The sequence below is a fragment of the Gorilla gorilla genome, chromosome 17 (assembly GCF_029281585.2).
Source record: "Gorilla gorilla gorilla isolate KB3781 chromosome 17, NHGRI_mGorGor1-v2.1_pri, whole genome shotgun sequence".
NCBI lineage: Eukaryota > Metazoa > Chordata > Mammalia > Primates > Hominidae > Gorilla > Gorilla gorilla.
The window spans coordinates 48,486,721-48,512,022 of record NC_073241.2 but is presented as its reverse complement, the minus strand read 5'-3'; the positions used below and the strand labels follow the sequence as shown (position 1 = coordinate 48,512,022).

At 34.8% G+C, this 25,302-nt stretch overlaps 1 long non-coding RNA gene across 3 annotated transcripts in view; it reads left to right on the top strand.

Annotated features, from left to right (window-relative positions):
* LOC129528220 (uncharacterized) overlaps window positions 1-25,302 on the top strand; it is a 357,987-nt gene that overhangs the window by 305,596 nt on the left and 27,089 nt on the right. For all 3 annotated transcript variants that reach the window (XR_008673449.2, XR_008673447.2, XR_010131311.1), the window contains one exon: window positions 10,132-10,206. This is a non-coding gene — a long non-coding RNA (uncharacterized lncRNA). The remainder of the gene's footprint in view (window positions 1-10,131; window positions 10,207-25,302) is intronic.

Here is a 25,302-nt window from a genome sequence, read left to right as displayed (position 1 = left end):
CTTTATCTCTCTCTAAAGATTTCCCTAATCTGAACTACTCATATGAATTGATTCACATCACATGTGGTCTTTTTGACTGGCTCTTTCACTTAGCATAATGTTTTTAAGGTTCACTCATATTTTAAAAAAAGAGTGAATATGTATCAGTTCCTCACTGTTTTAGATGCCTGAATAATATTCCATTATGTGGATATACTACATTTGTTTGTCTATTCATCGATTGATGGAGATTTAGGTTTTTTGCATCTTTAGGTTACTACAGATAATGTTGTTATGAATATTTGTGTACAAATGTTTCTAACATTTAATGTTATTGTTGATATAGTTAAAAGTGTCTGCCATTTTTTGTTTTCTATTTAGCTCATGGTTTTAATGTTCCTCTGTTCCTCCTTTACTGCTTCTTTTACAGTAAGTGAACATTTTCTTATGTAGCATTTTAATTTATTTAATCATTTTTATTGTATTTTTAAGTCATCTTTTAGTGATTCCTCTTGGTTTTACTATATTCATCTTAACTTATCAGATCACCCTCAGATTTATACTAGCTTAATTTCTATGATTGATAAAGGTACTACTCGTATAATTCTATTTCGTTTTCTCCCTTTTAGGGTTTTATATTTAATACATATTATATATATTTAACACATATTACATGTCTTAATGTTACAAGCCCAATATTAAATTCTTATAATAATTATTACTTCTGCAGTACTTCTGTATAATTATTACTTCTGTACTACAACACCATCTGTAGTTATTTCCTTAGCCTAATACAGCTTTGCTCCAACACACCTACTTTGTGCTATTATTACACATATATTACTCTTTTATATGTTTAGAGCCAAACACAGAACACACATAATGACACTATTGCTTTTTCAATCAATTCAGAGAAGAATTACCTTTACCAGTGCTCTTTGTGTTTGTTGTTGTTGTTGTTGTTGTTGTTGTTGTTTTGTGGGAATATGAATTACTATCTAGGGTCACTTGCTTTTAGCTTGAGTAACTTTTTTTAGTATTTCTTGTAACGCAGGTCAGCTAAAACAAATTCTCTGGTTGTGGTTCTTTATCTCTTTTTGTAATCTGGGAAAGTATTATTTTTTGCCTTTATTATTGAAAGATAGTAAAAATAACATTGTTAAATAAGATTCTTGGTTAACAATATCCTAAAGTAGAACTACCATTTGATCCAACGACCCACTACTGGATATCTACCCAGAGGAAAAGAAGTCATTATAAGAAAAAGATACTTGCACATGCATGTTTATAGCAGCACAATTCACAATTGCAAAACTACGGAACCAGTCCAAATGCCCATCAATCAATGATTAGATAAAAGATTGTGATATATATCACATTATATATATATTCCTTTTTATGGCTGAGTAGTATTCCTTGGTGTAAATAAAAAGGAAAAAAATGATGACATTCACAGTAACCAGATGAAACTGGAGACCATTATTCTAAGTGAAGTAACTCAGGAATGGAAAACCAAACATCACGTTATCACTCACAAGTGGGAACTAAGCTATGATGATGCAAAGGCTTAAGAATGATACAGTGGACTTTGTTTCACTTCCTGTATTTGTTTATAGTTGTTTTTTAATAAATTTGGAAAGTTATCAGCCATTATTTATTTGAATAGATTTTTCTCCTTCTTTCTTTCTCCCCTCTAATGCTGTGATTTCCATTATGCATATGTTGGTGCACATAATGGTTTTTCACATTTGTCTGAGGCTCTGTTCATTTTTCTTTATTTCTTTCTCTTTGCTCTTCGCTCTTCAGCTTGTGTAATCTTGATCAATCTATCAGTGTATCTTCAAGTTCACTTAGTCTTTCTTCTTTCAGTTCAAATCTGCTACTGAGCTCTCTTATGGGTTGAATTGTGTTTCTCCAAAATATATGTTTAATTTCTAAACCCTACTATCTCAGAATGTGGGCTTATTTCAAGACAAGGTATTCAAAGTAATTAAATTAAAATGTGCTCATTAGGGTCAACTAAATCCAGTATGACTGGTGGCCTTACAAAAAAAGAAAACATGTACACTAAGATAGACACACACATAGGGAGAACACCAGATGAAGATGAAAGTGGAGGTCGAGGTCCCACAATTACAAGTAATGCTAAATATTGCTAGCAAAGAACCAGAAGCTAGGGAAATCAAAAACATGTTTCCTTCCCAGCACTCAGAAAAACGCCAATCCTGCCAACACCTAATTTCAGACTTTTAGCCTCCAAAACTGTGAGACAGTAAACTTCTGTTGTTTAAGCCACCCAGTTTGTGGTATTTTGTTATTGAAGTCCTAACAAACTAATATAAACCCCTCTAGTTAATTATTTGTTTTAGTTATTTTACTTTTTGACTCTAGAATTTCCATTTGGTTCCTTTTTATAATTTCTCTTTGTTGACATTTTCTACTTGAAGTGACATTGTCATCATACCTTCCTTCACTTCTTTAATCATGGTTTTCTTTAGTTCTACGAATATGTTTATAAAAACTACTTCAAAGTCTTTTTCTGAAAAATCTGACATTTGATTGCTCTCATAATTAGTTGCTATTGGCTTTTTGCCCCCTTCCCCCACCCATATCTGGGTCATACTTTCCTGTTGAGTGAATGCCTCATTTTGTTGTTATTGTTTGAAGTTCGACATCTTTAATAGCATATTTCAGCCACTCGGAGTACTGCTGCCCTTCCTCTGGGTGTATTATTATTTGATTGTTTATTTGTTTAGTGAATATCTGGATTATTTTAGTGAAGTTGATTTTCTCTCTCATTCCCAACCCCAGCACACAGTGTAAAGACTCTGATATTTCTCCTCAGAGAGGTACAAATATGAATATACCCATAGCCAAGTATGGTGGTAATTTTGGTAAGGCTTTCTTCTCTTTCTCTGACCACATTCAGCTGTTAAACTCCACTAATTGCCAACTGATTGCTCTATTGTTTTCAACAACATTCTAGGACATAAACTGTTCTACAAAGTAAACCAATCAACTTCTGGCCCCTTTGAAGAAGTAGTTTCTGAGTCTAATATTTGTTCTGACCCCAGGAGGGCTCCTCTCAGTGGTCTTATTTCCCATTTTCCCCCAAAAACTTGTTTGTCTATCATTTAGCCTTTATCTTGACTATCTCTCCAACTGCCTTTCACCGTGTATATATCTACTGTTCTTAAGAGTGCCTTTAGCTTGGAATTTACTTACGCTCTGTTGCAAATACAGTTCTTTTAGGAAGAGATAGGGAACTATGTTTTATGATCTGTTTCTCCCATAGGCAAAATTTCTGAACCAGGGCTATAGAACTGGGAGTGGGGACAGTGGCACACTTTTCTCGGAGTGAAATCTGTGCTCTAGATGCCGCACACTCAATGGAAGTCAGGGAAGCAGCCTAAGATCCTTTTGGCTTGTCTCTCCTAACATGGAACCAACTAGCAGGGCCCCAGTATTCTCAGCCCGCCATGCAAGAGGTAGAGTCTCTATTCCATGAGTGTGGGTTGGGCAAAAGAAGGAAGTCTCCACTTCTCAACTGCAGTCATTCAGGACTTAGCCTCTGCAATAGGTAGCTGAGAGTAGGATAAGAAAAGCTGATGTCCTACTCTTCCCAGGAAAGAAGTTATCTGACTGGAATCTAGTGAAGGAAATTAAAATATTTTACCCTAAAATATATTTCTTTGACATATTTTGAAATGGCTGTCAGTTGGTCATCCTGGCGGAAGTGGCCTTGCAAAGCTGTTTTCAGTGGAGAAAATTTGCATCAGTAGAGAATCTCCATTAGCACAGCCATAACTCCTCCACTTTCTATGCCTTTCCCCAGATCCAGGAGAGACAGAGAGTCTGACACTTTTAAAAATCGGAAAAGAAACATTTACCATCTCTAAAGGAGACTTCATCTATCTAACAAGTCCACCTTTACTAGACAAGCTTCTTCCTTTCTCTGTCTCTTAACCTGTGTTGCCACTAAACCTTATTTACCTGTTTCTGGCCATTTTTTGAATCTGCATTCTTTCTTGTGGCCTAGTATGCATGTTTCTGTAACTCATTGGGAAGTTGGGTCTTCATTCTGAAGGCTCCTGTGTATACATGTTAAATAAATGTGTATTCCTTTTCTCCTATTAATCAACTTACCTCATGTCAGTGATTCTTTAGCAAATCTTTAGGGGGCCAAGAGCGTATGGCTCCTGCACTGATGAGGAAAGAAATTCTGTGTTCTCGGGAGTGGAGTCTCCATGTTGCTGAGCCAGGAGGTGGGGGAAGGGTGAAGTCCTGATTCAAATACCACAGGCTCCAGGCTTTCTTACTGAATTTTCAAAGATTATCTTGAATAGATATTTTTTTATTTGCTGCTTTGGGACTATTTCTAGTCCTTTGGGACTATTTCTAGAAGCTTTAAATAATCGTTTTGTTTATAATTGTAACCAGTTTCATAGGGGAACACTTCAGTGAGGTGCCTCACACTCTCATGCTAGAAGATCTCCTGATATGATATGTTTTTAATGAATATTTTTATGTATAAGTTGGGGTGAAGTTTAGTTTTTCCATACAGATACTGAGTTGACCCGACATAATTTATTGAAAAGATAATATTCTTTCTCATGAATTGCAGTAATGCATTTGTTGCAAATCTGGTTTAAAAATATGTATGGGTCTCTTTTAATTTATTTATTAAGTTTTTTAAGTGTAGAGACAAGGTCTCACTGTTTTGCCCAGGCTGGTTTTGAACTCCTGGGCTCAAGCGATCCTCCCCTTAGCCTCCCAGCATGCTGGGATTACAGGTGTGAGCCACTGCACCTGTCCTGGGTCTCTTTAGAACTCTTCTGTTTCACTGGTCAATTTGTGTATCCCTATGGCAGTACCACACTGTCTTGATTATTGTAGCTTTACAGAGAGTTTTGATGTTTAGCAGTGTAACTCCTCCAACTTGATTATTCTGCTATATGATTTTTTTGGATAATCAGCATGCTTTCTTTGCTTACATACTTTTGAAATAAGCTGGTCAATTATCACACATACACACAGAAACATGCATACTCACACATGTATCAATGCTGGAATATTAATTGGGACAGCATTGAAGTAATCATTTTGTAGCAAATTAATAGCATATAAATATTAATAAACACAGTATATCACCATTTATTTTAATACTTTGTTTTCAATAAGGTTTTATTTATAAGTGGATCATTTACAGATTATTAAAATTATAAATAATTTTATACTTATTAAAATTATAAATAATTTTATACTTCTTATTAAAATTATAAATAATTTTATAATTCTTATTAAAATTATAAATAATTTTATAATTCTTATTAAAATTATAAATAATTTTATAATTCTTATTAAAATTATAAATAATTTTATACTTCTTATTAAAATTATAAATAATTTTATACTTCTTATTAAAATTATAAATAATTTTATACTTCTTATTAAAATTATAAATAATTTTATAATTCTTATTAAAATTATAAATAATTTTATAATTCTTATTAAAATTATAAATAATTTTATAATTCTTATTAAAATTATAAATAATTTTATAATTCTTATTAAAATTATAAATAATTTTATAATTCTTATTAAAATTATAAATAATTTTATAATTCTTATTAAAATTATAAATAATTTTATAATTCTTATTAAAATTATAAATAATTTTATAATTCTTATTAAAATTATACATTTTTATATTCTATAATTATTTATAAAATGCTATTTCTGTCAGTGAATGTAACTGTGTGTTTATTTAGTTATTTTTTTATTTAGAGCTGATGCTTTTCTAATGTTACACAGGCTGGCTTGGAACTCCTGGGCTAACATGACCTTCCTGCCCCAGCCTCCCAAGTAGCCACTGTGCCTGTTGATTAATCATAAGAAAACAATATAATTCACCACATTAAAATATCAAAGAAGAAAAATAATTTAATTATTATAACAGGTGTAGAAGAAGCATTAAGGATCTGTATCACTTATGGCAAAATCCCTTAACAAAGTATGCATAGAAGGAAAATCCTGAATCTGCTAAAAAGTTTTCTATAAAAAATAGAACAAATTTCATGTTTAATACCAAAACACTGAAAATCTTTCCTTTGTGGTTGATAATAAGACAAAGATGAAAGAATTGTATTATCAACTCCATTAATTATGTTGCTGGAGATCCTTACAGTGTGATAAGACAAGAAGAATAAACAAAAATTTAAGGTATAGAGGTAAAACAAAACAAACAATAAGCAAAAATGGCGATATTTAAAGATATCAGTAGAGACCTTCTAAAGACTCTATTTACAACTTTGAGAAATAATAGCAGAGTTGATCAAAGTTGATCGTTAAAAACTCAATATACTGGTTATGTCTCTATACACTGACAATGTTTAGATAAACATTTTTTAAGAATGTTTTTTAAGAAAACATTTTTTAAGAATCTAAACTTTTTAAGAATACTATTTATCAACAGCCATTCCACAGAAACAAAAATGGCCCTTAATCATATGAAAAGATGTTCAATTTCACTCACAACAAGGGAAATGCACAAAATATTTGTACTGAAATACCATCTTTCAAATATCAGGCTGAGAAATGTTTCAAAATGTCATAGTATATTGGCAAGGTGTGAAAATAGATATTTTCAAATTTTCCCAGTAGAAATATATATTGTCCCATTGGCAATAAGGGGCAATTAGGCAATACAGGGTGAATGTCTCTTATCCAAAATGCTTGGGATCAGAAGTGTTTCAGATTTAGAATATTTTTGGGTTTTGGAATATTTGCATATATGTAATGAGATAGCTTAGGGATGGGATCTAAGCCTAAACAAAAATATTTATGCTTGTTTCATACACACCTTATATAGATAGCCTGAAGGTAATTTTATATGATATTTTTAATAATTTTGTGCAGGAAACAGATTTTTTTTAATTACCCTTTGTAAGGCATTTGGAAAACATGTATATCAGATGAAGGGGCCTGGTAGGGTCTTTTTTCATTTGGGGACATTGAATAAACTGTGCATCGTGTGCCTGCATTTTGACTGTAATCTGTCACATGAGGTCAAGTCTGGAATTTTCCACTTGTGGCACCATGTCGATGCTCAAAAATGCTTTCAGATTTTTGAAGCATTTCAAATTTGAGGATTAGGGATGCTCAACCTGTATCTATAAAAGTTATATATTTAGATACTTTGAGCCAACAGTTTTATTTCCAGAAATTAATTATACAGATATACTCACATGCATGCAATTGTTATGGTGTCAGAGTCTATTGTGCCATAGGAAACACCTAAATGTCCATAGAAGCAGACCATTTAAGTTAACGTTACTAGGAAGACAAGAGTATCTACTGCCTAGGTCCTCATCTCCCAACGTTTTCTTCTCCATGAACACAAAATGGTAAAGAACAAAATTAAATGACACAAAACTCATGTCCTAAGAATAATTTGAAGACATAGAATGTGTAAATTCCAAATAACCCTAAGTAAAAAAAGGAATAAAACCATTTCTAATCCATAATCTCTCATGCTCCTGTTCAACTGTCATTGGCCCATCACTTTGCAGCAAACAAAGTCAGATCAAGAAAAAGCACTGCCAGTAAATGAGAAGAAGTGGGCTAGCAATGCCATCCAAAATTGATCTCAAATTAGTGCTATAAATACTAAATCCATCCTAAGTCTGAGAATAATACAAAGGGATCCTGGTAAATAAGGACAAGGATGCAGAAAAGGGACTTATCCATAAATGTGTTTTGAACGAATGATCTTTGCACCACAACATTTGGGGCCTGGGTGGGGGGCAGTCAAAAGGAAAACAGAATGGTGAAGGGAAAAAGTAGCCCAGAGGGAAACTCTGCAGCTTGAAAACAGAAGAAAACCAAAACATTTGAAGAATGCAAAATCTTTCCCTTCATCAACAAACAAAAAATAAATTTTTTGACAGAAGAGGATACCATGAAACTGGAAATCATGTAAAATGATTCAATTTCACAACAATAAATAAGAAAATAGTAGATCTATAAAGACTTATTTCAAAAAACATCAGAGAAGAAAAATTAACTCATAACTGAGGAAAACTCTCCCTAGAAAAGCAAGCATGAATCAGGAGATGGACAGATACAGAGACAGAAGAGAAGACAATATTTCACACTGAATTAAATATATACAAGCATGGGTTTGAGGGTATTACAAACCACTTGGAATTAAAAATTCAAAAACTAAGAAGGAAAATCAATTTTTAAAAATGTAGGAATAAAGTGACTGAACTCAGGAAACAGAACAAAGACAATAACAAATTTGTTTCAGAAATAAATAAAAAGTTAGAACTGGTCAAGACAACATACACTCAAAGAAAAAGAATGGTGCCTATCAGAAAGCAAGAAAATGGGCAGAGATCTGTATGATACAGTTTGTATGCACCAAAAAATATCAATCATATTTTTGATTTAGTCAATAAACCTTACACCAATTAAGAAAATAATTTCAATGAAATTGATTGATACATTAATATTTAGTTAAAGAATGGGGGACTATCTTTACATATGTATTTCAATTTGGTAACGTAGAGCTGTATGACAGGAAATTTGACTTAGATATGTTAATTGCAGTATAGATGATTTAATTTTTAGTTTCATGCAAAGTAAGGCGGTTACATCAGAGAATAATACCATTGCACACACTTTATTTCAAATGACTCATACAAAATTTTTAAGAATGTATTATTTATGCAAGGCATTTTACCTTCTATCTTAAACTTATGTTGGCTATTATTTAGAGGTTTTCAGGACCTCATGAGAAATCACTGCACTTACTAGTGAAATACACAATTTAATCCCCTGGCATTTTCCAGTTGATCAAAAGTGCTCAAAAAGTTTTTAAGAGATGCTTAAATCAATGTGATATAGATATATATTTAACATCTATAACAATGATAGGTATATAAAATTCTTTGAGTACTTTCATTTTGAGAATAAAATAGAAGATGACGTTATTACACAATAATAAAGATCTGTTCATTTAAAGGAAAAAATTATACCCAGTATGTTTCCATGTAATTCACTGATTTACTCCGTGAGCATGCCTTCACACAAAATCCAATAAAATCATTTTGATGAAACATACTTGTTTCATAACTAAAAATGAATCAGGACAAGTTTGGTAAGTCATTATTTTACCCAGCTGTAAAGATGTACCAAAATATCTGAAAAATATTTTTTGAAACATTTGACATTAATCAAAGGCAGGCTGTTTTGTAATATCCAGACAAAACCACATATATAGGATGCAGAAATAGATTTTATCATAATGGAGTTTTCCACTAGCATTGTAATACCTGACATTTTCTATGAGCATGATCAAGGTAAAGTTGACATTGTGGAATCTGCATGGACTGCGGGGTGGGAAGAAGCAGAAAAGACTTTTCATCCAGGTTGTGCCTTTGGAAGCACTGAAAATGTTAGGACTGACTTTATGGTGATGAGGATGAGACCTGCTGACTCTTATATCTTGAGTCACTACCCAGATGTCTAGCTCTTACAATAGAGTAAATCCTATAATGCATGTAACTTCGACTGGTCATTTTTTATGATTCACCATTCCCTAAATATATCATTAATTCTGAGATATTTTAGGCACAGGTATTTGTATTTAGGCACAGGTATTTGTACCATTGGGGATTGTGCCACGAGGATTTTATATATATATATGTATATATATATATATATATAGCTTCAGCTAGTAGAAAACAAATTGGTTGTTCTCCAATTCTTACATGAACAACATCCTATAAGCTTTTCCTAATTGGGTTAGAAAATAAAACTCATTTACACAACTCGGAACAAGGCAATTTGATTGAATTAAATCAGGCATGAAAAAAATCAATAAAACTCACCAATTCAAATAAATCAGTTCCAACAAACAAACTGAATCAGGTTAAAGAAAAAAGAGCAAAGCTGTTAAAACCATAGCAATTTTTAACCTTCTCCTGCGGTGATTTATTCAAAATTTCAAAACCCAGGAATGTACAAGGAGGAAAAAACAAGGAAAGTTACAAATGTGTTTCATTCTGGCATAAATAGTAACAAAAAACTTCAAATGTACATGTTGTTGGAAATAACCATCATTTTTCTATATTGTTGGGTTTTCAGAAGCTGACAAACGGTTTATGTCAGAAGGTGGAATCGTGGTTATGGTCGATGTGGCAGGTCCTAAACATAAATTGGGTAAGCTAAGGCAAGCAAAGCTGTTACTTTTGTTTAAACCAACCTCCATTAATGCCCTATATTATTAGATTTGGTTGCTTGCACAAATTTATAAGGAAGCAATCATTGTTTTTCTAAAACTGATCATTCATCTCTAGCAATATGTGATAATTTTCAGCTGTGCATTTTCATTTCTAAGGCCCTTTACTAGGATGAAAATCGACGGGAGAAAATTGTTTTTAAGATTGCTGAAAGGCACTTGACAGAGATGATAAGAGTTCACTGATAATCTTGCCAGGTCCCAGATGTTAGGTGGGCAAAGGGATTTTGCAGAAGTCCTTACACAGCTTCACATGCATGTGACAGACAGCACCTGAGGAAACCCTTCCCATTGGCCACCCCTCTGCACTCTCATTTTTTTCCAGCTCCTATTGTCCTTTCCTGCTGTCCATTCCTCCTGAGACACAGTTCATGCCACCACTAAGGGTATCTGGTTTACCAGAAAGCTATGTCTTTTTGACAGTAAGTGTAAAAGAAAGTGTGATCCATCTGATTATCCAAATAGCAAAGGAAACATTTAACTCTGAGTCTGAGGACAGGGTTCAGCCCCAGGAGAAGCTTAGCTCCAGAGCAGTCAGTGCGGCTGTTTCCTTTACCACGTACTCAGTCCCCAACTGTACATGATTTAAAGCCCTCAAGTTGCCTTGGAATTGAAGAAAACAAACATGAATCAAAGCTATATTTTGTAAAGGCAGAAAACTAAAAATTTCTTAGCAAGGAAGAAAAAGCAATCTGGAAATGAAGATCAGAGAACGAATAGCCAGAAGCGAAGTGTTAAAGGTTGTCATTCATTCTCCTGCAGTCAATAAAAGATGTTCCAGACAGAGATTAGAGAATCCACATTTATGGACAACCTACAATGTAACCCATCAGCACTCCCCTATATGACTTCATTTAACACTCTCTACCAGGTACATGTTAATATCCCTCATTATGGGTACAAAAATCACAGGCTTATAAACAGTACTTTGCTCAAAATATACAGTTGCAAGATATTGGTTCCACTAAAACAGTTTTCTTCTGTTTTACACCATAGTAATAGATCTCATTTATTAGATGCTGAGTGCAGTATATTAACAACTTAGTACATGGAGGGTTCATATTAATACCTGAGAAGACTAACTCTTAGAACGACTACAATCATTACCACTCAGCTCTAAATGGAAATTATCCTAAATGGAAATTGTCAGAAAGGACTATCCTATAAATTAAGACATGAGGTTTAGTTCTAAATATGCCTGTTATAACCTATAAGAATCGCAAACCTAGAAAATCAGATAAGAAGTCCTAAGAGCATCAAGCACTTTTGATAGGTGTATAAGGTCCAATTGTCTATTTAGAGAGTAGTCTAACACGACTTAGAGAATTTAAGTATGCATATACCTTAAGTGATCATGTAACTTATCATCAAACCTAGAACACTTTTTTAGAGTGAAAAAAGTAAGAATAATAAAAAATAATAGCTGTTATAGACTGAGTGTTTGTGTCTTCCCAAAATGTATATGTTCAAGCCCTACTTCACAGTGTGATTTAATTTGAAGAGGAATCCTCTAAAGAGGTAATTAAGGTTAAATGAGATCAGACAGGTGGCGTTCTGATTCAATAGGATTTGTGTCCTTATAAGAAGATAGAGCACATTCCACTCTCAATGCATAGAAACTACAGCTGTATTTGAATTTAAGTAATAATCTGAGCTTCTTCCTGTAAGAACCAGGGGATTCTGACAGCTCTTTGTATTTAAAAGTGCTTCTAAATCAATGGTCGTTCTCCCAATATAATTCTAATAAAATATTTTTGAGTTTTACTAAGCATCTTATTTCATTACGTTCTGTCAGACAAAGGCCACCCCCACAAATAATCTTCAACACAAGTCGTTCTGTGGATTATGCTGACAGAGTCTTGTGGAGCAACATCATCAAGATTCTTAAAAACCTCTTTGTCTAGTCTAAAATATGTGTAATCCACACTCTTAATATTTTTAGTAAATCTTCTTCTCTATGTTAGAGGACATACAAGGCTCATACTTACTCTTAGAAGCCCAAATAGGCATGATATAAATATTTCAGAAAGCTCAATAAATAGTCTTTTGTCCACAGCCTTGAAATCTTTATCCTGAGGCTATGCTTACTGATGGTGTCCTAGGCCATTTTTAAATTTGAGATTCTTTACTGAAGGGGTCTAGGGATAAGAAACTGTTTTATTTTGAACCCAGCTCACTTGAGTATCCTATAAATTTTGCTTAAAATCTGTATAATTCTTTCTCTAGGATAGCTTTCTCTCCACATATTTAAGTATAGGCAGCTATACCTAGATTAGTAGATAGAAAGTAAAGATTCTATTGTTTCCTATTAAATTGCCTTTTGTTCAGAAGTATCATAGCTGAGGTTGTATGCATGTAGGATGAACATTTTTTCCTCTTTATTTTCTCTGCTTTCCCTGAAATTTATCACAGGATTTCTCTTTAAGTATGTTTTATAAAAATAAATGAGCTGTTCTTTCCTCCCTGGTAAATAATTTATAGAAATGCTCTCAATGACATTTGATCAATAGAAAAAAATTTTAAAGAATATGTTTTCTAACATAATAGGTGCATAACAGTCAGACAGACCAAATGAGCTTCAGTTTTGAGAGGGTCTGTTTATTGGATTCTCTATTGCTCTTTATTTGATCATGCATGCCCCATGTGTCAAGCAGGGCAGGAAGACACCAGGTGATCATTAAGGTAATTTTCTGTCACTTATTTCTACTGATATTCACTATATGAGAGCACTGAAAATTTCACATTACCATGAGATTTGAAAATGTTTATTTATTTTCAACCATTAATTTTTTAGTATCAGTCAGAATTTAACAGATGGTGTCTATAAATTAGTCTAGGGAGGTAGCAAAGATATACTTTAGTGAAAAGATAAAGTCAGAAGGTGTTGACCTTCACAGCAATGAATATGAACTCATTGAAAAAGAAAGTGAGATACCTAGAAATAATGCTGTATCAACTTTACAGTCATCCTTTAGCCCAGTCAAGTTGATGCATTAAAATAACCATTACACTGCCCAACTCAAAGTCGAGGGCACAGGCATTCATGGCTATAGATCAGACACCTCAACCTCCTGGGGCAGAGAACAGGGTCGAGGAGTGATCTGGAGGCATCAAAAAAGAAAAGACATCTGGCTCAAATCTTGTCTGCCATTCTATGATCCTACACCTTCCACCAGTGATCCATTCTACCTCCCCCATCATCTCTGGCAGCCACAGTGTCAATCTTCTCTCAGTTCCCTGTCTCCATTGTCACCTCCCCGGCTTCTCTTTCCTTTAAGGCACTGCTTTCTAGTAGGAGATGATGTGTGTAGAAAAGAGATTTCTTAGCTAAATACATAAGCAATCCTGGCTATTAAAATCTTACCCAATTTGGTTTAAAGTGTATATTACCAGAAGTTTCTTAAGGTCAAGAGGTTGATCGGTTGTTATTTTTGAGTACAACAAGTTTTTCAGTTCTTTCATAGCTCTCCAAACACCTCCGCCTATATTTATGCATTAATTTAATCAGCACTGAGCCTCTACAAACATTTGAATATGTGCTGGAGATAATGAGATTTAAACACAGTGTGCGCATTCCACTATCCTATAGCCCATCTAAGAAAACAGGAAAGTAAAAACAAAATTTTTAGCCTGGTGTAATAGGGATGTAGATGATATAGACATAAGGCACCTGAATCCCTTTTCAAGAAGTAGTGTGTGTTCCTTAGTGAGGAATGAAGTTAGCTTGGAACCTCCAGCTACAGAAACTTTAGGGGCTGTTTCTGCTCAATCTGAGGCCACCACACCCTTTCCCGGCAACCATCAGCCAGTACCTGAGCACAGGGGCTGGAGGTAGGGTGTTAGTGAGTAGTAGGGTCTTGTGTTTCTACCCAACATGGGACTCTTCTAATGTTTGTTTTGGAACTTTCATTTGCGTTGGCTGAGACTGTCAGATCTTCACCATCTCAGACTTTTTCTGCCTATTTTTCTTTCCTCTCTTTTATTTTCAGAGATTTACATTGTTGGCTAACAGTTTTATATCCTCAATCTTGCTTCCTCCTCCTGGACCTTTCACAGACCTCATTCCTTGATAACATTCTTGCACTCATATTTCTATTTCAGCACCTTCTTCTCAGAAGATTTGAACAATGCTAGGGTTATGCATAAGTATAACATGCTACGAGAGCAAGAAGCACTTGTCCATGAGAATCTGATCATACTTGGAAGTGCCAGACTTGGTCACATGTACACATTTCTATTGTTTCAGAGAAACATAGCATCTCAGATCCAGAAGAGGACTTTGGCCTACCATATGCCTAATGCTTGAATTTCCTTACCTGTCCAAGAAGTCCCTTATGATGTACTCTTGTAATACCATCTTTCATCCTTAGACAACTTAACTGATATGAAGTTCAAACTTATATTGCCTGCTTGACTGTGGTTTCAACACCTTATACCTAATATCGCTCCTAGGACCATAAGGGGTAAATCTTTCACATGACTGCTCCTACAGTTGTTTGAAGCCATCAATGATATTCACTCATAGAGGGCTTCGAGACTTACCAACCTTTGCTACAACAATATTCCTCAGGAGACAGTCTTGAGTACAGAGCCTGCAATACATTTTGTTATCATTGCATAATTAATTGATAATCGTATTCAAATTCTTTCTTCAATATCATAGGCTCTCTCACTTAGGCATCTCAAATTTGTCTTAAGACCTTTTCAACTGCAAATTTAAGAACAAAATGAAAAACCTCTGATACCTCTAAGCAGCATAAGAAAATGAAGATTTTAAGGCCTCCTTTTGCTCCATAATATACGTATGTCAGTGTGGCATAGGGTTATTAGCTACCATTTATTGTGCAATTATAAGGTACTTGGAACTAAGCTAAGTACATATTATCTCATTTAATTTTCACTCCTATTTTGTAAAATTGAAGATATGTATTTATTTTATATTTTAATAAACTGAAGCCAGAGAAGCAAAACAAATTGCTCAAAGTCATTCAGTTAGTTAATGAGGCAACAAGATTTGAAACCAAGTTTGTCTAATCTCAAAGCTCATACTTTTAACCATTATTTTATTACTGCCTTTGTAGATGCTTGGCAACCTCATTAAGGCATTAACATATGTTGAATCTACTGTCAATTATATTTGCCTATTTCACACGTGTTTTGCATTGCCTCTTTATCATTACAAATTATTTTGTTTTTGTTAAATATAACTTACATGATAGAAAAAAATGATTGAATCCACTTAGCATCAGTACACCTGCTCTGAGAACTTTAATTTACAGAATATCTTTTACCTTGCCTCTTCATCCAAAAACTGGGAAAAATAGTATTGGCACACACCTTGGCCTACTCAATGGCCAAGGTATTCATCTGTTTTGTCCACTGATGTATCTCAAGCACCTAATACAGTGTTTGGCTTACAGTAAGTGCTCACAAAAATCATTATTGAATGGATTGCTGTGATTAAAAGAGACATTTTATGTGTATGCTTTGTGGAATACCTTGGAAACATTTTACTATCGATAAATGGTAGACATTCTTAATTTGAACTTTGAGAATATAAAGGATAGTACATGTGTCTATTACATTTAGCTTCTTCCCATAATTCAGCATATTGAGATATTATGAATTTTGATTCTCTCCTGAAACATATTTATCTTGGCTTCTAGTTCCATGTTGCCAGAACACGCCTACTATATGTTAGTCTCAGTTACTCATAAAAACATAGTACTGGACAGATCTTATAAACAGAAATTTTTAGTAGACTAGAATCTCCCCTCTAGGCTTGACTCTGATTTTCTATATAGATGGTTTTTTATTCATTTAGGCTCCTGGAGATTTATAACTGACAAGGATCTGATAAATCACCGATATCTTAAACCAAATCACCAAACAACTTTTAGCAAATGATTCCCATTCCCTCACTGGTTCCTGCCTGATCCTTCTCACCAGGTTTCCGAGTGTCAAATTGCATCTGGTGAAGACTGAAGACGTCTATCTTGGGATGTCTTTGACCTCACTTGCCATTTGCAGTGAAGATTTATCAGCTCCAAATGGAAAGGAATGGGAATTGATTGTGAAGGCAAACATCAGGCTGTTATCCTGAAAGAGAAGCAAAACAGACCTAACTCCAAGAGAAAATTTTGCCCAAATGTTGTAAAGCACAAAGAAAAATACCCAGATTGTTTCCTTTTTATATTCCAAATCATTGACAAAACTGAAAATGTCTTTCTTTTCCTTTTTCTTTTTGTGACTATACTAGTCACAAAAATCTAATAGCTTTCTAATTTATCTCATTTGATATTATCTCATCATTAAAAGTTTTGGAAACTTTGGATATGGCACTAGAATCTCATTTAAAAAATTAATGCAGACGCATTGTTAAATAAGATGAACTGACTACATGAATTTAACTTATCTTCAAACCCAATAAAAATGTCACAAAAGAATTTAAAAAATTAACTTCCCAGGAAAAAGACAATTAGATATGAAATAAGAGCATAGGAAAATTTCAATTATCTTTGGAAGACAGAGAGTGGAGAGAATAATCATTTAAAAATCACATAGCAGAAAAAGTTAGTCTAATTATTTGCCAAAGAATTCCAATGAGAATCAAGTTATCAGTTCCTGAAAAAAGACGTGTGGAAGTGGACTTAACAAAAGAGTAGAATTGGTTGGAAATTCATATATAAAAGGCAGAGACAGTCAGATTCCCATCTGCATCCCAGGAAGCCAGGCAACTGTGATGCCATCCCCCAAGGTTAGAGCGAAATGTTTGTAGAAATTGAACCAATCAGGCCCTGGATACTGGGAAATCAGGTTTTAGTCAGGTATAGATATGAGGAACTGGATTGTACACCAGAGAAATTAGGAGTAAAGTTACTCCAGATTACATTGCCTGATAATTTGGTGGCTGATTGTTAAAATCCAGTCTCTGCTAAGGCCAGAATCAAGCCGAAAGCTTTGTTTCAAAAGGAGAGTATTTATCATCCGAGAAGGGCAGAAATTTGCCCCAAAATGTGAAGAGTCTGCACTGCTATTCACCAAGGGGCCTGCTAAAAATCTCCAAGCAGCATCTCTGTCCGGCACTGACACTTCACACATCATCAAATCTGATGGATAACATGATGCATATGGTAGTCTTCTCTTATTTGGGCCCCTATTCAAAAGTAGCTTTTGGGGTCAGTTGGAAATGGACCAAAGTAGGACACCCAATTATGAATAAATTGTCTCCAAAATCAAGGGGGCCCACCAGGAATTGTTCCTTGTTCTTTTTCATAGGAGGGGCCAGATGTAACATGCTCTGTCCCATTTGACCCCTAGAAGTTTAACTGGATAAATGTTCTCTGATTTGTGTGTGTGTGTGTGTTTATTCCCTAGACTCTGGCACACAAATATCTTTCCAATTAATCTAGAGTAGTTGCTATTTCTTGTTCACTATGTCTAATCCACATATAATGTCATCAATGTAATGGACCAGTGTGATGTCTTGTGGAAGAGAACTATAATCAAGATTGCTGAGGACTAAGTTATGCCACAGGGTTGGAAAGTTGACATACCCATGGGGTAAGACAATGAAGGTGGTTTCCTAGAGTTGCCAACTGAAAGCAAACTGCTCTTGTTGTCTTTACTAAAAGTATCAGAAAAAAAAGAAGCAGAGAGAGAAATAGTTTAACTACTTAGGTGAGGCCCATCCAGATTATCAAGGAAAATCTCCTCTACTTGAAGTCAGCTGATTGTAAATGTGAATTATCTTTATGAAATACCTTCACAGAAACACCTAAATTGGTGTTTTATTGAGTAACTGTAGCTATAGCCTAGCTAAGTTGGCACATAAAGCCAATAATCACAAGAAGTAAAGTGCATGGTGATATTACAGAATAGATGAGACAGTGGTGAATGGAGTTAAAGTATCCACACATCCTAGCATTTATTTGGATGTGGTAAACCTAAAGAATGGAGTAAGTTAAGGATTATTAAATTCTAGTAATATACAGTAACCCTTAACAGAACAGTTAAAGAAGGTATAACTAGGATGCTATAGCACTATGCCATGGGATAAACACTTATGAAGTCATAGCCCAGAGACATAAACCCACTTTTAAAAAGGTCAAATATAATCATAAGACAATAGAAAGTTTCCTCTCCCCCACAGTTTACCAGCACACCAACAACAAACACATGATATAATAATAGTGAGCTATGGCCGAAGAGACACAAGACTCAGTGTCTCTCTGAAGGTACTTAGGGATAACTGAAGTCAAGAGGGGAGACAAAAGCAACCATCCACTAGAGGATTTGAAGCCTCTGGCACTGATGGTTACAACAAACATTAAACACAGCTCAATTCTGTTTTTCTCAATCAACATAAATCCTCCCACAAAAGACCTATTTACCTCAGTTTCTATTTGCCAATACATATTATGTAAATTTAAAAAGAATTACAAGGTATGTCAAAGGGTAAGACAAAATATGGACTAAAGAGAAAAATCAAGCATCAGAACCAGAGTCAGATATAACACAGGTGTTAGAATTATCAGACAGAAAACCTAAAATAACTATAATTAATATGTTGGGAACTCTAATGTAAAAGTAGACACCAAGGAAGAGCAGATGGTTATTGTAAGCAAAGAGATGGAAATTCTAAGGAAGAACCAAAAGGAAATGATAGTAATAAAAAATATAGCAACAGAAATAAAGAATGCCTTCACAGAGCTCACCAGCAAACAGGACATAGCTAAAGAAAAAATCAATTAGCTTGAAGGTGGGTCAATAGAAACTTCCCAAACTAAAATACAACAAGAAAAAAAAAATGAACAAACAAAAAAAATCCAAGAAATGTGACAATCTTAAAAGGTGTAACACATGTATAATTGGAATACCACAAGGAATGCAAGAGATAATATAACAGAAAAAATTGTTAAAGTATAACAGCTGATAACTTTCCAAAATTAATGCAGACACCAAAGCACAGATTTCAAACACACACACACACACACACACACACACACACACACACACGAAATGCCCTAGGCATATTATATCCAAACTGCACAAAACCAGAGACAAAAATGACATCTTGAAAGAAGCTAATAAACAACAACAAAAAATAATTCCTGTAACTGAAGAAGGGCAAAGATAAGAACACAATAGCCTTCTCAACAGAAACCATGGAAGCGAAAGGCATTCTGTTTCTTCTACCTGGAGCACTTCTACCTCTTATCCATAACCTCAGTCCTTACTCACTCTTGTCACCATTGGGTTGTTGCTCTGATATCACAGCATTAGTGAATCCTTCCTTGACAATTCCACCTAAAAATACAACCTTTGGAAATGCCTCCTGGAAGGGAGCAAGATGGTGAACTAGAAGGCTCCACTGATTGTTCCCTCCACAGGAACACCATATTTAACAACTATCTACACCAAAAAAAGCACCTTCATAAGAATCAAAAATCATGTGATCACTCACAGTACCTGGTTTTAATTTCATATTGCTGAAAAAGGCACTGAAGCAAGTAGGAAAGACAGCCTTAAAGCACCAATGCCACCCCTCCCCCCATCTTCTCATAGCAGCTGGGTAGTGTTGGGGAGAATCTATGCACTTGGGTGGGGGAGAGTGCAGCAATTGTAAGACTTTGTATAGCCCTATCATAGCAGAAAGTAAAACTGGGCTGAACTCAGCTAACACCCACCTGCAAGGAAGCATCTAGACCATCTAGCCACAGAGGATTTGCCCATTACATTGGCCAGAGCTGGAGTTCATGCAAGCCTCGCCACCATGGGCTGAAGTGCTCTGGAGTCCTAAACAAACTTGAGAGACCACAACGACTGCAACTTGGAACTGGGGGACATGTGACTTACTATGACACCAGCTAGGGCAGCTAAGGGAGAGCTTGTGCCACTCCTCCCCCAACCCCAGGCAGTACAGCTCACAGCTGCAAAAGATGCCCTTTCTTCCTCTTGAAAGGAGGAGAGGGAAGAGTATGGAGGACTTTTGATTTGCATCTTGGATGCCAGCTCAGTTACAGAAGGATAGGACACTGATCAGAGTAACGAGGCCCCCATACTATGCCCTTCCCCCAGATTACATTTTTAGACACACCCTGGCCCAAAAGAGAACCCACTGCCTTGCAAGGAAGGTCCCAGTCCTGTCAGGATCCATTGCCTGCTGACTAAAGAGCCTTGGGTCGTGAATAACCAGCAGCAATACCCAGGGGGTACACCGTGGACCTTGAATGAGACTCTGAGATGTACTGACTTCAAGTGAGGTCTAGCATTAGCTACAAATAAAATAAAATACCTAGGAATTAACCAATGATGTGAAAGATCTTCTCAATGAAAACTATGAAACATTGAGTCAAGAATTTAAAGAGGACACCAAACAATGAAAAGATATTCCATGTTCATTTGGAAAAATCAATATTATTAAAATGTCCATACTACCTAAAGCAGTCTACAGATTTAATGCAATCCTTACCCAAATACCAATACATTCTTCACAGAAATAGAGGAAAGAAAGAACCTAAAATGTATGTGAAACCACAAAAGACACAGAATATCCAAAGCTATGCTGAGCAAAAAGAACACAGCTGGAGGAATCACATTCTCTGGCTTCAAATTATACTACAGAGCTATGGTAACCAAAATGCATGGTAATGGCGTAAAAACAGACACATAGTCCAATGGAACAGAATAGAGAACTCAGAAAAAATCCATACATCTACAGTGAACTCATTTTGAAGAAAGGTGAAAAGCACATACAATGAACACCCTCTTCAATAAAAGGAGCTGGAAAAATTGGATATCCATATGCAGAACAATTAAACTAGACCCCTATCTCTTGCCATATACAAAAATCAAACTGAAATGGATTAAAGACTTAAATCTAAGACCTCAAAGTAAGAAACTACTAAAATAAAACATTGGGGAAACTCTCCAGGACATTGGAATAGGCAAAGATTTCTCGAGTAATACCCCACAAGCACAGGTAACTAAAGAAAAAAATGGGCAAATGGAATCACATCAAGTTAAAAAGCTTCGGCACAGCAAAAGAAACAACCAACATAGTGAAAAGACAACACACAGAATGAGAGAAAATATTTGCAAACTTCCCATCTGACAAGGGATTAATAACTACAATGTATAAAGAGCTCAAACAACTCTATAGGAAAACAAATCTAATAATCCTATTAAAAAATGGACAAAAGATCTGAAAGGAAATTTCTCAAAAGAAGACATACAAATGGCAAACAGTTTATGAAAAAAAACTCAACATTGTTGATCATCAAAGAAATGCAAATCAAAACTACAATGAGATACCATCTCACCCCAGTCAAAATGGCTTTTACCCAAAAGACAGGCAATAATAAACATTGGTGAGGATGTGGAGAAAAGGGAACCTTCATATTCTGCTGGTGATAATGTAAATTAGTACAACCACTATGGAGAACAGTTTGAAGGTTCCTAAAAAAACTAAAAATAGAGCTACCATATGAATAGGAAACCTGACTTCTAGGTAAATATCCAAAAGAAAGGAAATCAGTGTGTCAAAGAGACACTCCCATGTTTATTGCAGGTCTATTCACAATATCCTAGATTTGAAAGTAACCTATGCATTCATGAACAGATGAATGGATAAAGAAAATGTGGTACGTATACCCAATGGAATACTATTCAGCCATAAAAAAGAATGAGATCCTGTCATTTACAACAATATGAGTGGACCTGGAGGTCATTATGTTAAGTGAAATAAGCCAGACACAGAAAAACTTTGGATGTTCTCATTTATTTGTGGGAACTAGAAATTAAAACGATTGAACTTGCGGAGATAGGGAGTAGAAGGATGGTTACCAGAAGCTGGGAAGGGTAGCTGTGGGATGATGGTGGGAAGTGGGGATGGGGAACTGGAAAGTAATACTACAAACTCAAAAGTGAAACACAAATAGTAATTTATTCATTGCTTAAGGTAGAGAGTAAATTATTATAATAATTATTATATAGCATTAAGGGGGACAAAAAATAATTAGAGTAAGACCCAGCATTTTCTAGCACAGCAGGGTGACTGTAGTCAAAAATAATTGAATCATACATTTAAAAATAACCAAAAGAATGTAATTGGATTGTTTGTTATACAAAGGATAAATGCTTCAGGGGACGGATACTCCATTTACCCTGATGTGGTTGTTACATATTACACGTCTTTATCAAAATATCCCATATACCCCATAAATATATACACCTACTATGTACCCATAAAAATTCAACATTAGTAATAAAAAACCAACCCTTTGTATCTCCCTGATCTAAGCTCAAGCACTCTGTGTTCCCTTTCCAAGGTATAATTTTCTCATTTGAACTCATCTCCACTTATCATTTTCTGTATTTTATTTAACATATGTTTATTGTCTTTGTCACTAAATTGAAGTTCTATAAGAACAAGGATTTTTGTGTTTTTTCACTGCTATAGACTGTAAGATCACCTGGCCCACAATGTTTAAATTTATTACTTAAATGAGTTAACTGTCTCAATCTGAAATAAAATAATTACGTACGCAATACTAACAATAATAATTATAATAGCAATTATTTATTGAATACTTAGCATGTGCCAGTTCCATGTGCTAATAATTTTAAAATATATTTTATCATTCAATTCCGAAAATAACCCAATTAGGTAGGGGTCAGGCTGGGTGGGTCCTCTCTGTTCAATGAGCCAGATAAATTCCATGACACTTGGCATGTGTTTGAGAATAGGCCTTGTGAGAGAAAGGTTACCTCACATAACAAAGGGTCACCAGGCAGAGATCCTATGGGTCCCCCATCTTTCCATTCCCTCATGTCACAACCAGGAAGTCTGCACTAGGTTCTAATGCAGTAAAGCCCTACCACTATCACCATTGGCTGTTTTCCTTTTAAAAATATGAGGAAGTGGTTTCATCAGTGCTGAAACACGCGGAGTGTTTGGTGCTTGAAAATCTGGATTTGGAATGTCAACACTTTACAGAGTTTTCTGGAGTAGCCAACTGTCGGATTTTGAGACAACTAGGGACCTTGTAGGTTATAGACTATCATAGAGCTCCCTGGCAGGAAAAAATACCTGGAGAAGTTGAGCTCCAGTACCATTCCACCAGTTGGGAAAAAAATATCCACACTTCAGTCCTGTGTGCAGATTTATGAAGATGTGTGGCCCTGTGAACAGAGAAGTCAAATTGTGATGCATTTGCAACAGGGTCCTCAGAATATTCACGACAAACTCTGAAGCTGGGAGGGCCCTGAAATTGAAGTTGGGTCTGGGCTTTTTTACTCTCAAAGTGACCAGTCATTGGATGCAGGGTGCCCCAGCAAAAGGCATAGATTTGAACAAGGAAGCTCTCTGGGTGGAAGGCAACTCCCAGAGAGAAGCTGATCTGAGAATTGTCAGCAACCAAACTTGCAGCTGAAGAAATAAATGTCTTAGTTATAAAGATGGGGGAATTGGCCAATGTACCATATAGCATGCGCTAGAGCCTCTGTTACTCTTCTTAATCAAAATGTGTCACTAAGATTTATTATTTTAACAACCTATGGTTGTTAATTCTCTAATCCCTTGATGCAATGAATACTTAAAATGCCAAACAACTGTAAAGGCAATTGCACAGAAAAGAAAACACTTTTAAAAGTCTATTTTTATTGAACAATAAACAATAAAATCATTTGGGAATATTTTTGTAATACAATGCTCCCCAAAAGTTGAAGCACACAAAATTTTATTGAAAATTATAAATATTTGGAACTGAAAAGTAATACTACAAACTCAAAAGTGATACACAAATAGTAATTTATTCATTGCTTAAGGTAGAGAGTAAATTATCATAATCTATTTTATTAATTTTTCATCAAAAAGTGATAAGTGAGGAAATTGCTATTAAGTAATCTCTTCAGTTACAGAAACTAAATTATTGCTGGGTGATAAATTTGTGCAGCCAAGAATCTTAAACAGAACACTGCAGGAACTGAACCATTGAGTTATATATCAAAATTACTGAATTCGTACAGTGAACAAGCCTGTGGAGCTGTTTATCATTACTTCATTGCTACTAATTCACAGAACACCAAATTATACTTGTATGCTATTACATTTAGTGACATTAAGCAAGTGAATTAATTCTTTCCCCACTTCCTCAGTTTCTTCACCTATACCACTGAGATAATAATACCAATCTCTCTTCTTCTATTGGACTATCAATATGAGATCATAAATGTAAAGACTGAATGTTTGCTAACAATAAAGAAATGTAAAATGATAGTAGGAGTACTATTTTAGATACTTTATAATATTAATAGAAGGAAAACTTTGTGTGTTGCAAAGCTAGGAACTAATCTTTCAGTTAAGAAATATTTGAGTCATGTTTGATGATGTGTGAATTATTTTACCTTTCTGGACTATAGTTTTTCATATGTAAAATGAAGAGGAATATCTATCTCACAAAACTATGATGAAAAGATAATACCAGTGAGAATCGCTTTCTATTCTAAAAATACTGCACAGGTATAATGAGATCATCACCATCACTGTTTCTAGCACATTATCACACAATCACCATCATTATCACCTTCCTTGATATTATCAAGATGAATTTTAAACATTTAGGAAAAATCTGAAAAACAGTGATCTTATTCAAATTTTAAGATAATTACTAATGTCATATTTAAAGTAATTAAAATTTTAAAATATGGCTACATAAATCTTGATAAATACTAGTCAGTAGACTTTACCCTTTGTAACCCCTTTACCATCCAAGAGAATATCCAGCTTTTTATCTTCAGAAAGAGAGTAACCTTGGTGTCAATGACATTTCCGTTACAGCTTCAATAAGAGTTATCAAGATTCTCAGAAATGTTTCTTAACGTTTGATGGGCCAAAAATATTTCTTACAAACAAGCTTTGGGTCCTTATCTCAAATGAAAGTCATAAACATATTGGTCCCAGTACTTCTGAGAGTTGCTGTAGCCAAAGATGATCAGTCTCCCTCACCTATATC